General features: G+C 42.1%; 1 protein-coding gene across 7 annotated transcripts in view; it reads left to right on the forward strand.

Annotated features, from left to right (window-relative positions):
• Positions 1–13,607, forward strand: part of TSNARE1 (t-SNARE domain containing 1) — a 449,842-nt gene that overhangs the window by 284,042 nt on the left and 152,193 nt on the right. The window lies entirely within an intron of this gene.

Here is a 13,607-nt window from a genome sequence, read left to right on the forward strand (position 1 = left end):
TTAAGTGCATATGTGCTTCTGTTTGGTGTGTTTCCCTATAATCAGGCAACAGTACTTTAAGAAAACAACTTGAGTTGTCAAACAACATGATGTGGTTGGTGAATAATGGCTGTGGTGGTGGTGTTCAGCACATTTCAAAAGCAATTTGAGGGATTTTTTTGTGAATTGTTTTTTTTTTTCCTTCATTGGAGCAAGAATAAAACATAAACACACACACATACACATACAAATATTCATCTTTTTGAAAACAGCTTGCCCAAAAAGAACTCTTTGATGGTTGTAGTTAGTACTTTCTAGGGATGAAGCGGGGTGGGGGAATGAACAAAGTAAAAAATTGTTATCAATTGCAATGTGACTGACAGAAGAAAAACCTGCTGGTTTTCTTTTTTCCTCAAGCATAAATTGGTGATTTTCATGTGTCTGGAGTTTTGACAAAATGTAGCTGAGGTCCCTGAGAGCACATGGTGCCTGTTAGTTGTCCTTGGACACAGTGAACTCTGAAGCTCTGGGGCCAACCTCCAGACCAAAGGAGTAACACTCACAGAAATTTTACTCTGATGCAATTGAGTGATTTTAAAATTATCAATAGCTCATTTGCTAGTGAAATGCATTGTCCAAATTTTGGGAAATAAGAGTGAGTTTTGTAGAACTTTGATGTTGCAGAAAATAAGTGCTGTCTTCAGCTAGATTTTGGGTTTTAATGTATATATATTTAAAATAATGTGTGTTGCCCTGCATGTTATCCTGCATTCACTTTGAAAATAACTTGTTACATGAAGTCTAAAGTGAAACTGGAATGAATTTAATACTTGACCTGACTGTAGAGCTGATTGCAAAGCTGTAAATGAGTTAATGATGACTTTGGCCGGGAAGGTTGAAGAGGAGTCAGGCAGAAAATGAATGCAGCACAGTCTAAAGGCTCTACTTTCTTCAGCCAGCAGGAGCTGCTGAAATAGCCTTCCCAGACAGGAGGCCCTTTTTTCCTCAGATACGTTCATCAGGATAAAGATAAAGCCAGTTTTAGCAAGGCAACCCCTGCCAAGGGCATAAATATGATCTGATTGGTGTACATGAGAAAACAGTCTCTCTTGCACTTGAAACAAGCCCATAATGTCAAATATCACTCACAAAACTTTATCTGCTAAAGGAAATGTGCAATCCAGATCTCCTGTGGAGCACAGGGAACTGTCCTGTGCCCTACTGGATGTTGATCACCAGAAAAATATGTGTAAACCCATGGAGTCTTTGCTTCTTTTTTGCCAGGGCTGGGATTTAACACACAAGACATTATTTCTTGTTCAGACTCAGATGTTTATTAGTTCTTATCTGTATTACCGTGTCACAGACTGTGAGTTCTACAGCACTTCACTCTAACAAACTAAAAATGGAGACCTATCTCTCTTTCTACAAGGCCTTTTAAGAATAAACTGTCCAATTAAGAAATGACACCTAAATTATTTTTACTTTTAACCCAAGAACCAAACACCCATGGCCCGAAGAGTGGACTTTCTTGTCCAATTACACAAAACCACCCAAACCCATGGAGAAGAAGGTAAAAAAGGACCAGCCTCCTCCCTAAAACCTCCATGTTGCTTTGTGTGTATTACTATATTCTAAAAACTCAAACTCTAAGTTTTCCACCCTGTGATATTACACACTCCTATTCAAACTACACACCCATAATGCCAGTGCTATCATTCAGTTTTGGAAGCCTTCTCCACGGCCTCAGGTCAAATGCAATGTTCTCTTGGGAGTCAGTGTCTGTCAGCACAGAAACTCTAAAACTCTCAGCAGCCAGGGTTCCAACATAAACCCAGCTCACTCTTTGTCACCATGAGCAGAAAACGAGGTGACGTTTTTGTCACTTCCACGGCTGGCCTGCTGGCTGGGGCTGGTCAAGTTGCACGTGATGCCTTTCACCCAAAGGGACACGGTCCCCATGGTGGGACAGGAAGGGCCCTGGTGCCACAGCCCTCAGGGATGCTGCAGGGAGGGAGGCTGATGCCCCTTGCACACATTTGGATGATGCAGTGTGAGTGCAGGTCATCCTTCCTGGTGGTTTGCCTGGTTTTGGACGCTTTGGAAATATCTGGCATGGGTTTGGGAGAGTGATCAGCCAGATGGCCCTGTGGGTGAGCTGCTTTTAAGGGACCTGCCAGAGCTTTACACGCTCCAAATTCCATCTGGCTCATCTGTGCTGCTCAGGGACCAAAGGCACAAACTGTTTCTTACATCTTACTGAGCAGTTTTCCTTCTTTTGTTAAACTGCTAATTCATGAGTATGTGTGCCTGTTACTTATGTTACAGTGTGATTATCCTGTAAATGCAGGCTGGCTTACAAACATTTGTTATTTATTGCTGTTTATATGTATATAAACATGTGTGTGTGTGTGTATGCAGTATTTTATTAGTCAATGTAGTGTTTTTATTAGTCTATCAACAAATGTATACATAAATTGGGAAATCAGAAAGGTCAACACCGTTGAAACATTTGAGTTTAGGACTTTCTGTAGAACTTAATGGAAGGATTTCTGTCAGGAATAATGATTCAGTGGCTGGTTATTTAGAGCAATATTTGCATGTAACCCATGCAGTCACTTCAACAATACAACTTGGAGAACCTGTCCCAACCTACACATTAATATAACAAAGAACCAGTAAATAGTTTTTACTTATTTACTCAAAAATGAGACATTTAGGTTCCCTGAAATGATAGAAATGTTAAAAAAAAAAGTAAATATCTTCACAAGAAGCTCCTTTGTCTGCATTTTAAATTTGGTAAGGTGCTCCTTCCTCTTGAGATGCGTGTGCTAACAGCAGTGTTTTATTACTCTGAGTCAATTCTCATGTGCCCCATCTAAACTCTAAAAGATTAGTGGGAGCTGTCAGAGCTTTGGAATATGCATATATATATATATGCATATATATATAGAAGCAGATTTTTTATCTTTCATTTTAAATTATAATTGGAAAATAATTGTTTCTGCTTAAACTTATTTTTACTACAAGTCACAGTTAAGCTGGGTCAGTGCATTATCTGTGGGAACACACAGGGTCAAAATGCATATGAAAGCAGTGAGTTGAATATTGATACAATACAAAATGTACTGATACATTTTTTTTCCATATGAAAACCCTGTTGGTCACAGAAATCTGACAATTTTGACTTTTTTTATCCTACTTTCACTAGAAAACCTGAGTTTGAAAAATTACTGAGAAACAAATGTGGCAGGGAGAAGCCAGTAGAAGTTCTCTCCTGCACTGGTCCTGCTTCCATACCTTTCTTTTCAGTGAGGGTCTCATTTCTCTTGGGTCTTGAGCAGGAATGATGACTCCTGCCATTAATACCAACAGCCCAGGTTTGCCTTTTGAAATTTCCTTTTCCCTGCCCCCAGAGAAAATGATTCATCCCACCCATCTCAAGACACCAATTTGAACTTGGGTCAAACTGCTCTCTGGAAGAGAGGGATTTATTAGACCAGATATGAGTGTTTTTGGTGATGTGTGTTTAAGTGTCTAAACCTCCTTTCCATGATACATGAGGAGGAATTGCTTTCAGCACTTTGTGTCTCATCTCACAGGAAACATCTGACATAGGCAGGTCTGCTGGCTGCCTCTTAGGACAAGTTTGTTCTCTCCTTTGGCCATTAAATTGAGATTATATCAATTACGCTACAAATATTAACTGGAAAATTAATCCCATGCCTATCACCTGTCTCTTTATTGGGAAAATTGGAATATGTAGATGCCCTACCTACCCTTGAGGTTAGTTTAGGTGGGCTGGACATCACCCTGAAGGGATGGCATGGAGATGAGCACTTTTACTTTGCTCTTTGCTAGATTTGCTCAGAACTTCCTGCAGGTGGATTGAGAGGAAGGAGAAGAAGCCAACGCAGACTCCACGGGCACACATTAAACCAGTTGCTCTTCTTTTTTCATGCAAAGTTTGGCCTAAGTTCAGCTTGGCCTCACTGACTGAAGGACTCTGTGTGCTGACTGCTGGAGCAAATTTGTTTTGGAAGAACTGCTTGTGTTGCTCTGAATAATGCTGGTTGCTTTCCTTCCCTCTATCCTCTGTGGAAGTCAAGCTAATTTGGATTCCCTGGCATTGCAAAGGCAAACAGCAGTTCAGTGACCCACTTGTGTAGTCTAAGAACAATGAGTTTTTTTCCAGTAACGAAGCAATTCCTGGGTCTGGCTTTCATGGGTACAACACACAGAGGGGCACTTTGAAGGCTGGAGCTCTGAGGAAAAGAAGCCTCATAAATCTGTGATATTTGCAGAGATCTTATTGCCTGGGGACCACTGATAAAGGACTGTCTTTAACCTTTGCTCAAATAACTCATTGGTGTTTTAACAACAGAAGGAAATTTGAGTTTCAAAAATCACCTTCTCAGAGTCATTGAATTTTTGTGGCATGGTAGCCTCTCAAAGCACTTGTTGCTTATAAATATTGTGACAATTAAGATAATCTCCTCCTCTTCACTAGATATGCTCTAAGACCTTGTCTTTTACTGCCACTGAATAATTTTAACTTTAGTTTTATAATTAAGAGCTAACTGGCACTATCATTGCACCCTGACCTGTGCAGCAGTCATATAGAAACTGCAAATCCATGGGGGACCAGCATGGTTGGATTATCTTGATGCAAGCTGAGGCTATTTCCCTTTAACTTGTTACTTTTTACCTGGGTGAAAAGACTGACCCCCACCTGGCTACACCTTCCTTTCAGAGCTGTAAGGAGCAAGAAGGTTCTCCCTGAGCCTCCTTTTCTCCAGGCTGAGCCCCCCAGCTCCCTCAACTGCTCCTCATCATGATACCTCAGGTTTTGGCTTTTATATTTTTCCGATTCTATACTGCTTTATTGTGTGGGTCTGAACTTCATATTAGGGGATGGTGAGCTCTCTTCACAGAGCAAGGAGACAAAACAATTCCTTCTCTAGCTGGGGACCAAGGACAAATGATCCAAATCTCAGGCCCAAGAGCATAAACAATGTGGACTGAAGAGAGGAAAACAAGAAGGATGAGACTTCATGGGGTAAAGCTTTAATTTCCAATATGCAAATGGGCCAAAACTTGTAAAAGTGAGAGACCCTGTGACCAGTCATCCGTTTTGTGACCATTTTGGGTTTAACTTGAGTGTAGCCCTGGCTGGGCTCTTATATTACCCAAAGTGTATCCATTGAGGCCTTTCAGTAAATCCCTACTTTATTCTTTAGCTCTGTCCAGCCTCTGTTCTAGGTCAGCCTTCTCAAGGCATCAATCAAACTCACTCTCTAGACCCTCCACCAGCAGCAGTTGGTTGGAATAAAACTCCTGCCTCCTTTTTTCCTTGCTCACTGGCTCTCTATAAACAGCAGGCTGAGTTTTCAGGTTGTGGGGTGCTTTATTTTGAAGCAGCTTCTGTCTTTGCCTGCTTTTTTACTGTATTTTAATGCAGCCATTTACAGAACAGCTGCTTTCCGTGGGAAGTGGTGTTCGAGTCAGCGCCAGTCCGTGTGATAAATGAACTGTGTGAATCCAGCAACTTAACCTCAGCAAGGTCTGAGCCACAACATTTATTTAAAACTCTCCTTGTTTTCTGTAAATAATGGATCTGTGTGATCAAATATTTATTAAGAAAGGGGTTGTTTAGAGCTTTTGGGTGTCATGTGTTCCTGTGTATAAAGGTAAAATCTTTCAGGCCATTTTTAATCACAGCAGAACATCTCTTCATTTGTACTATCCAAAAGGGGGAGATGCCTGATCCAAGTAGTATCTTAGTCTTTTTTTTTTTTTTTTTTTTTTTTTTTTTTATTCCTTTATTATAAAACACCAACTGTGAAATTTTTGGGAGAAAAATTAAAAAAAAAATATCCACTGTAAGCTTATTTTTTATTTAAGCACAAACTGTTCAAGGAGGAAGTGGAAGGGGCATGAGTGGAGAAGAGAAGGAATCCAGAGGAGGCCATGAAGATGATTTGAGGGATGGAGAACCTCTCCTGTGAGGAAAGGCTGAGAGAATTGTGATTGTTCAGCATGGAGAAGGGAGGACTCCAGGGTAAATTTATTGTGTAAACTTATTGTCTAGGTACTTTGAGGTACCTAGAGGGGGATACAGCAAACCTGGAGAGGAACTTTTACAAGGGCAGAGTGATAAGACAATGGGGAATGGCTTTAAACTGACAGAATGCATGTTTAGATTGGATAATAGGAAGAAATTTTTCCCTGTGAGGGTGGTGAGGCTCTGGCAGAGGTTGCCCAGAGAAGATGTGGTTGCTCCATCCCTGGAATTGCCCAAGGCCAGGTTGGGAGGGCTTGGAGCAACCTGGGATAGTGCAAGGTGTCCCTGCCCATGGCAGGGTTGGAACTTGGTGATCTTTAAGGTTCCTCCTGACCCAAACCATTCTGTTATTTGGTGTGATATGAAACACCTGGGAGCAAGTTTAGTGGTGATCGATCTGTTTTCTCTGGTGAGAAGATGTGTAGGTAGGACACAGATTTTACTGACTCTTCACCTCGGTGGAATGCAGCTCTGAGGCTGTTCCAAGTCAAGAATATTCTTATTTTAAGAATATCAGTTACACTGATTGTGGTGGCCTGCATCCAGTATTTCAAAGGCAAGAATTTTCTGTTTGAAAGCTCTGAGCAAGTCTGATCTGTGACAAGTCAGAGATGACAGAAGGAAATCACAGACTGTCTTTTGTTTTTCTAATTCATTTGTTTAATAGAATCTCTTTCCAGGGTACAATTTCATTTTGAGGGGTCAGAGATTAAAAAGCAATTTTCCCTTGCTAGCAGCAGCATAAACTAGTGAGTTACATTTCTCTTAATGGCCTCATTTAACAGAGGAGTGAACGGAAATCCTTGGTTACTGACTGGAAAACCACACATAGACTCATCTTTGTGCCCAGTGGCAGCACATATAATAAATTGCCCTGCTCAAAGGTCAAAGCTTTGAGAAATTGTATTAAACTTACTTCTTAATGGGCTAGAGATACCAAGGAATTAGGAATATTATCACTGGAGATGCATACCTAACTCCACGGAAATGAGGAACAGAATTTAAGCATCCTTGAGTCCCAGCTGTGTAGCCTGAAGTGTTATTGCACTGGGCTGTGAGCTTGTCACATCTCATCAAGCAGCAGAATGGTCGAGCTTGGTCAGTGCTTGCACTGGAAAGCTCTGCTGAAATGTGCACATGCAGGCAGCAGTGCTCTCCTGCTCGGTTTTCCTTTCTGGTGCAGGGACACTGTCCAGGCAGTGTCACCATTCCTCAAGAATTTCGTGTGAAGTCACTGAAGTGTCAGTGAGTCAGAGGACGCCACAGAGATGCTCAGAGGGTTGGAGACCCTCTGCTCTGGGGCCAGGCTGGGATGGCTGGGGGAGAGAGGAGAGGAATAGGAATAGGAATAGGAATAGGAATAGGAATAGGAATAGGAATAGGAATAGGAATAGGAATAGGAATAGGAATAGGAATAGGGAGAGGGGAGGGGAGGGGAGGGGAGGGGAGGGGAGGGGAGGGGAGGGGAGAGGAGAGGAGAGGAGAGGAGAGGAGAGGAGAGGAGAGGAGAGGAGAGGAGAGGAGAGGAGAGGAGAGGAGAGGAGAGGAGAGGAGAGGAGAGGAGAGGAGAGGAGAGGAGAGGAGAGGAGAGGAGAGGAGAGGAGAGGAGAGGAGAGGAGAGGAGAGGAGAGGAGAGGAGAGGAGAGGAGAGGAGAGGAGAGGAGAGGAGAGGAGAGGAGAGAAGAGTCTGGGGGGACCTTAGAGCCCTTTCCAGTGCCTAAAGAGAATGGAAAGGAAACCTGGAGAGGGAATTTTAAGAAGGACCTGGAGTAGCAGGACAAGGGGCAATGGCTTTAAACTGAAAAAGGGTCCATTTCTATTAGATATAAGGATGAAATCTTCTCTGTGAGAGTGAAGGCCCCAGCACATATCACCCATCCCTGGAAGTGTCCGTGGCCAGGTTGGATGGGTCTTGGAGCAACCTGGGATAGTGGAAGGTGTCCCTGCCCATGGTGGGGAGTTGGAATGAGATCATCCCTCCCAACCCAAATCACTGGGTGGCTCTAAAGATCCCACATTGGTTTTCAAAGCCACAGTGAAACTAATAGTTGACATCGACTGTGGGGGTTTATATTCCAGTTTCTGTGTCTTGATTTCTAACTTGATTTACTTGATGAGCACCAGTTTAGCAGTCCACCTTTCCACAGGAACAGTCTAAGTGACCTGCAGTAAGTATGGTGAAATCTCATCAGACTTGGTACTTAAAATTTAGGCAGCTGGAAGAAAACAGGCTAAGCTTCCTTTCCCATGCCTCTGGAAGATTGTTTTTCCTGTTTCTCTTGGATATTGTATTTCAGTCTGTGATGAACAGTGCCCAGGAGGTGAACATCTTGCTTTCATGCTGACAGACAAGTACCTTCAAAAAACACTTTAATAGACAGGGAGAGTTTGACTTCTTTGTCTAAAAACTAATATTTAATATCTTTTTGTGCTGAGTAGGGAATCCTGCTGCCCTTCTGGCTTCTGCTGTGGAAGGCTGTTGTTCCTTTCCAAACCACTTTCACCTGTGTTAGCTGTGTTTAAATGCTGCAAAGAACCTGGGGCATCTCCAATGGTCAGGAAGTAGCTGAGAAAGTAAATGCTTATTCACCTGTTGTGCTTTAATAACTGTATTGATCATGAAGGGAAAATGATATGTAAGGAGAAAAAAGATACAGAAAATGAAATTGCTTTTATTTCCATCTTGACAAAACCTGGAAGCACTTTAATCAAAGGTGTTTTCCATATTCCTGAAAGAAATCACAGCCTGGTAGGACACCTTTGTAGCAGAGCTCTGGGGTTGTGGCCCGGCACTATCAGAAGTGAAGAATGGGAATTGTTAAGTTCAACGTGTGCTCAAGAGGAGAAAAGAGAGTCAATTATAGCCTTTCTAAATCTGACTCCAGCAACACGCAAAGCTCTTAGAAACATTTTGAAATGAGGAATGAAAAGCAAGGAGTTCTGTGCAGGGACAGTTTGGGATTTCATTTCCCTTTGAAAGGGTCATTGCATATGTCTCTTTGTGAGGGGAAAGGATTTCCTTAGACAAAGAGGCACTTGACTTCTTGGTCTTCAGAGAAATACTATCTACAATTCTATCACGTGAGGGTTGTCCTTGTCTAGAAGATTCATAGGAGAAGCTTCTTCTTGCATGGCCAGCTCTGATGTCTCTTAATTTTGTTCTACCTCACACTCTGTTATAAATTCAGCTCAAGCCTTTGGCAAAATTCAGTCATTCCTAAATTCCCTGCTGGGGAATTAAGGGATTTAGGTTTTCTGTGGAATGCATTTAGGAGACTAGGAAACATCTACAGGAACCTGCTCCTCTTCATAAAGTCCAACTTCATTTTTCCTTTTTTTTTAAGATGACTCTAGGAAAAACAATTTACAAGGTCGGTCGAAAATTCATTATGATTTTTATGTCACAGTAAGCGCCACATTTGATCTATTTTTAGTGGACTTGGGTCTATTCTTCATAGTTTTTTGGCTTTTGTCTAGTGAGCCATTCTTCCTTTTTACAGACAACAATGCTGTCCATTTACAAGAAACAATTCTTGCATCAGTTCTTTTTACTGTAGAAGACATTTTTCTTACACAGACCTGAAGCATATAAAAAGTAAAATAAACTTTATTTGTATTTATCTTTCCTCTTTAGAGTCCATCCCAGTGGATATTACCTTTTTCTGAAACATTTTTTTTTTGGTTAAGAGTTTAAAGAAAAGGGAATAATCTGTAACTTCATGCTTTCACTGATGTCAAAGGCACATTAATGGAAGGAGAATAGAGCTTTATCCACTATACAGATCACATTTGCTGATTTAATAGTACTGTGGAGAATTCATGAGCGTGAAGGTAAGTTTATTTTTTACCTAAGCAGAGAAATCTTAAATTCTACTCATAGTCTCCAAGCTTCCCCTGACTCTTCCCAGCTGTGCCTTTAAAAGGGTTTATTACTGAATATTGAGTAGTATAAGGATGCTAATCTTGCTCTAGTTTGAGGGATTGCAATCTTGTTAATCCTAGGCCATATTTCTCCCCATCCAGGCAAGATTTAAATAGATCTGAAACTAGTGAAGAAATAATTAAACCTAATTTTTGGTGACTATCCTCATGGCTTCCTTACATCTCAAGAATAAGAAAATCCAAGTGTTGCTTTCCTTTGCCACAAGCAATGAGCATGAACATGGAATTGATTACAGCTCAGCTGATGCACGGGGTGGGATCCATTTCAACTAACTTTGGGTGTTTCCAAATCAGGAATTAATCACTGGCTGTGTTGCCCAGGTGCTCTACATCCTCACTAGAGAGCTAGGAAGTATTTTGATGTCATATGGCTGCTGAAAGATGGGATCATTGATGCCATAGGATCCCCCAGACTCTGGGATCTGTGCCAGCCCCAAACATGGCTGTGCCTTATCCCTCAGGTCTGTGTGGATGTGCCAGATCCCACAGGGCAGCTCATATCCAGATGTTTGTCTTTATGTGGGAGTGAGCCACGCTGAGCAGGAGAGTTCATTCTGCCTGGCTTGAGAACACAAGCTTTACCTTCCTCCAAAAAGAATTCTCTAATTAATTTTACTTGAATGCAGCTTTAATTAATTTAATTCTCTATTAAATTAATTAATCCTTAAGTGGCTTTTGTGTGAGTCTTCATCACATTAGAAGAGGGCACTTTAATCTCCTGTCTGGTGCTGGGTGCTCCCTTTGAGGCACGGGGCAGTTCCTGGGGGCACAGGAAAGCATCAGGAGCGATCCGAGAGCTGCCAAGCCAGGCTGCAGAGGGAAGATTACAAAAACAGTTGCTTAAGCTAAAAAAAAAATTATGATAGAGTTGAAGATAAAGGTCTCTTGGTGCATAAAAGTCTGCTGCAAAGAGGAAAAGAATAATCACTGCTTTATTTTTGTTTATTACAGTTGGGAAGAACAAGAAGTAATGGACTTAAGCTGCAGCAGGAAAGAATCAGGGCTGATATTAAGAAAAGCTGTTTAATGATAAGGAGATTGAAATACTTCCTGGGGAGATTTTAGAGTCTCTAGCACTGGGTATCTGTAACAGTATCTAGTGAAACATATTTCAGGAATGGTGTTTGTATAATTGCTTTTACTGTTGCCTGTCAGATCACGCTGCAAGGTCCAGTGTAAACAGGACGTTCATATTGTATCACAAACCATCATTATCTAATCAGAAAATGCTGCAACCGTGAATCATTCTTTGATTTTCATTCTCATCCTCTCCTCGTCCCCTGCCTTCTCCTCTCCAAAGCTCCTGTTAGGAAATTGCTTTAGGGCCAAAATCACTGATTTAGTTTGACAAAGGTGATGAGATTCAGCATTTTCTGTCAGCGCTGCCTAGATTGGGTGTTGGGGACAAATCATAGAATCACGGAATGGCTTTGATTGGAAGGGACCTTAAAAATCATCCAGTTCCAAATCCTGCCATGGTCAGGGACACCTTCCACTATCCCAGGTTTCTCCAAGCCCCATCCAGCCTGGCCTTGGACACTTCCAGGGATGAGGAAGCCACAGCAGCAGCCTATGCCAGGGCCTCACCACCCTCACAGGGAAGAATTTTTGCCTAAAATCTCATCTACATCTACCCTCCTTCAGCTTAAATCTATTAAATCCCATAAATCACGTTATCCCCATATTTTCTACATGGCTTCCAGGTGTCCCAGATTTGTTCTCCAAATTATTTCCACAGACGTGTAGTCAATAAAATCATGGTGGGTGTCCTCAGCAGTCCTTTGGATGAGGCAGCTGAGCCACACAGGCATTGATTTGACATTTGTGGGAGCTGGCATTGTACTCTCTTTTAATGGTAACAGATAATAACCACATTTCACTTTAACAAGCTGTTGGAATTCTGAGTTCTGGTTATGTTTGATTAGCATCAGGGCTGGAAATAAGGAGGATTTATAGGACGAAGGAAAATGAATGTGATGGTAGAATTCAGGAGGGAATGTATCCCTGCTGCTGAATTAAATAAGGCCGGGGGCTGTCCTGTGAATCCAAGGCCTGGTTATGTCCTCATGATTAAATTATGAAATAGAAACATAGAATGGTTTGGGTTGAAAGTGACCTTTAAACGTCACCAATCCAACCCCCTGCAATGAGCAGGGACATCTCCTGTGCAGGAAGAGGACAGCATCCAAACACTCCACTGGGAATGGCCCCTGCCATGTGCTACACAGGACCTGGTCATTCCTGGGGAGAACAGGACAAAGCTGCACCCAAGAGAATGCATGGATGATGAAGAGTCACCTTTTGTGGCTCTGCCTCACTCTGCCTCATCCCTCTTCGAATTATGAGTACAGAACCAGCTGCTTTGTGCCAAAAGTTTGTGCACAGACACTCTTTGCTTATTTTCCCTTGCCCCAGGGTTTTGTAAAACCATAATTTAAGGCCAGGTCTGAGACACATCCCTCTGCATCCTTGGATTACAGAGCTGTGAGATGCCTCCACGGGAGCAGCACCTTTTCCTGGGAGATAAATTGAAATTCAGTCCCTTGCTTTTGGTCCCTGCCTGAGCTGTGTCCTTACTCTGCCCCTCTTGCCCATGCACTATGCTGAACCTGACCCAACTCACTCATTTTTCTCTCTGTCTTGGCCTTGGATCTCCTTCATTTCCTCTCTGGAGGTCCCTGACCCTTGGGCTGGCCCTGATTTTTGTCACTGGACCTGCTCAGGTGCTGTGGGACTGAGCCCTTGGTGGTGAGGGTGCTGCCCCAGCTCCCCTTCCTGTCACCCCCTTTCCTGGTTTGCCCTCCCTGGAAGAGCAGCTTGGGTCTACAGCTCCCTGGAAACTCAAAATAAAAATTCTCTCAGGGGTCCATAAACTTAATCACTTTGAATGGTTTCTGAGAAAGCTGAACCCAGTGTTCACCAGCTCTGGTAGCTGTGCTGTGAGTCACGAGAAACCTGAATTTTATTTCTGATGGTCCAGTCAGAGATGAAATTGGTGTGCCCCTTGTGTGATTCAGTGTTTTGTTTTGGGTTTTTTTGTTTGTTTGTTTTGATTTGTTTTGTTTTTGTCTTTTTCTGTTGGTTTTTTGGGGACATATTTATAAAAAGAAAAAAACATTTTTTGACCCATAAATTTTGAAACAGCTGTGGTGTGATCAGTGGGGATATTGAATAGCTTTACTACTGATGCTACTTTTCCACAGCCAAAAGGAATTATTAATTTGATAAGACAGGGTTTTTTTTGGTGCTAAAAGAGATAATAGAGTCAAAATGAAGAGGGGACTGAAGTGCTACTTGGACCCTTGGGCTCTGATAGAGACTAATCCCAAATAACAAATGGAAACACATCTTTTCCACCACGATCACAAAGGTGATGGTCATTAATAGTCTGAAAGCCTCTATAAATGACAACGAGAATTCACAACTTTTAGGAGCAGATATGCTGGAGGACAAAGGAGAGATGACATATTTCTGTATCAACCTGGAAATTCACTGTAGAGAGAAAAAGAATGCTGAATATAGGTACTGCTTGCATAAAGCTGAATTGTGTTGGCAGGGAAGACATTGAATTCTGGGTATTGCATTTAGAGAGGATTTAAACATAGCAGAGGATCAGCAGCAA

The sequence above is a fragment of the Lonchura striata genome, chromosome 1, assembly GCF_046129695.1.
Source record: "Lonchura striata isolate bLonStr1 chromosome 1, bLonStr1.mat, whole genome shotgun sequence".
NCBI lineage: Eukaryota > Metazoa > Chordata > Aves > Passeriformes > Estrildidae > Lonchura > Lonchura striata.